Below are 2,706 nucleotides of genomic sequence, written 5' to 3'. Positions count from 1 at the left end.
GCCCTCCCAAGGGCCTAGCTTGAGAGAGTCTGCAGGCAGCCTGATGGACTGCAGGGCTTAGCCAGACCTGTGGCTGCAGACTGCAGAGCCATGGTGAGATGGAGCAGGCCAAAGAGCCCTGGAGGGCACAGGTGTAGGCTTGGCTGGTCTGCTGGGGGCCTGCAAAAAGGGGAAACATTTCTTTTTCATTATCCCTTCACCAAAATAAAGAAGCAGGTGGCCCCAGACCAATGCAACCAAGCCCAGCGTTTGAGAAGTGATCAAAACTCCTTCTTGGGACCCAGCAATTAGTGTAATGGCTATGTCGCTGGACTCCCACGTAGTCGACCGCGGTTCGTGTTCCGGACCCAGTGGCTTGAAACTCACTCTGGGCACGTGTGCGTGCGTGCCCAAGATCCCAAGAGAATAGAGGAGAAGGGATTGCAGTGTGACCATACCCCCTGGGGGGTGATTTCTCGCTTTCTGTCTCTCTGTCTCTGTCTGTCTGGCGAGTGCATGCGCCCTATAGCGAAAACCTCTCAAAAAAAAAAAAAAAAGAATTATTTTTCTTTAACTTTATTTACTTTAACTTGATCAGAGAAGGACAGCATTGGGGCAGGGGAGGGGTAAGAAAGCAAGCCACCAGGTCTGGGACTCGAACCACAGTCAGCCATGTGGGAGTCCAGTGCCCTTAACCACCATGCCACTTACCGGACCCAATAATAATGAATTCTTTAAAAAAAAAAAAAAAAAAGGCAGCTTTTCTGGGGCCCCCTCAATACACACAAGGGTCTAGGCCCCACCTCGTCCCTGAGTCTGCTGAAAAGCCCTCAGCCAATGGACCCAGCTATGTTCTAGGCACTGGACTCAGCACAGTACCTTCATGCCCGGTACAGACACCTCTGTGCAGAACACACCGTCATCACCCCACTTCACAGAAGTCACACCGCCTGCATGTGGTAGAGCTAAGTTCACACTGGCCTCGTCGAGTGCAGAGCAATGTGGCTCCACCAGAAGCACCCTAACCAGATGGCCCCCTCCACTGGTGAGGAGCTGAGGTCCAGGCGTGCCAGGCAGCACTGGCACCTGACACAGACACCAACTGGTCAGCAGAGCTCTTCAAGCTACTCTCCAGAGCAAGCAGCCGGGCAAGGAAGGCACGAGGACGCATGCCATCTCTTTTTTCTTCTTCGCCTTCCTTTTATTTCTGAGAGATTTTTGCTATAGGCTGCGTGCACTCGCTGGAGAGACAGAGAGCAAGAAATCACCTCCCAGAGAAGATGGTCACATCACGAACCCTTCTCCCCTTGGGATTTTGGGCACACATGCACATGTGCCCAGCATGAGTTTTTAGCCACCAGTTTAATTTAGGTCTGGGACCCAAACCGCGGTCAACTACGTGGGAGTCCAACAACGTAACCATGACGCCATCTGCTGGTCCTGCATTCCAGCTCTTTCTTCTCAATCAAGTCTGACAAGCTCGAGTTGTTCAACTACTCCCTGGACATGAGGCCTGGGCCTAGAGGGTCCCTGGTGGTAACTGTTTTCCAAGGATGCAAGAATTAACTAGTCTCTCTCACAGAGTCAGCTTTTAGTCCAACCCAGGCTCAGCCAAATTTTTTTTTTTAATTTTTTAAGAATTGTATTATTTAACTTTATTTATTTATTTTAATTTGACCAGAGAGAGAGGCAAAGTGAGAAAGCAAGCTGCCAGGTCCTAGATTCGAACTGTGGTCGGTCATATGGGAGTCCAGCGACCCCAACCACCATGCCACCTGCCAGCCCCTTAACCAAATATTTAAAGGAGAATTTTAAAGAAAATTATCCTAGGGAGCCAGATTCCACATGGCTGACCGCACAGTTCGAATATCAGCCCGGGCAGCTTGAAAAACATGACAGGTGTATGTGTGTATGTGCCCTAAGTCCCAACAGAATGGAGAACTGGAACACAAGGGATTATGGTATGACCATGCTCCATTAGGGGGTGCTTTGTCCTTTTCTGTCTCTCTTTCTCTGGCAAGCACATGTGCCCTCTGGCAAATTAAAAACATAAATAAATAAAAGAAAGAAAGATGGGCCAGCCCACAGTGTGGTGGTTAAGGCAGCTGCTGTCTATATGGCCAACTAAATGGCTTGAGTCTCAGATTGAGGCTTGAAAAAACATGCCAGGTGCATGGTTCATGCCCAAAATCTTGAAGGGAGGGAGAGATGAAAGAGAAGGGATTGTGGAGTGACTGTACCCCATGGGGGTAGGGGGTGATTTCTTGCTTTCTCTCTCTCCAGTGAGCACCCTCTGGAAAATTAAAAAAGAAAAAAGAGGGGCTGGCAGATGATATGGTGGTAAATATGCTGGACTCCCACATGGCTGACCACAGTTCAAGTCCCAGACCTGGTGGCTTTCTCTCTCTCTCTCTCTCTCTCTCTCCCTGGTCAAACTGAAGAACAATAATAATATAATAAAATAAAATAAATAATTCCCTTTAAAAAAGAAAAGAAGGAAAAAAGGAAGAGAGAAATAGAAAGCAAGAAAGCAAGCTATCCCTTAGCTAACACTTTAGCTTTCCTTTCTCAGGGGAATGCAAGAAAAAACTGGTGTAACAGCTCTATATCCTGTGACTCCTCCAACCTTCTCCCCAAATGCCCATGCTTCTGTTGTTTTGAGCTTAAATAATATTGGGGCAAGCAGGTGGCATGGTGAGTAAGGGGCTGGACATTCCCACAGGGCTA

This window comes from Tupaia chinensis, unplaced genomic scaffold (genome assembly GCF_000334495.1).
Source record: "Tupaia chinensis unplaced genomic scaffold, TupChi_1.0 Scaffold144899_1, whole genome shotgun sequence".
In the NCBI taxonomy this organism is placed as follows: domain Eukaryota; kingdom Metazoa; phylum Chordata; class Mammalia; order Scandentia; family Tupaiidae; genus Tupaia; species Tupaia belangeri.
This window is presented reverse-complemented; position numbering follows the sequence as displayed.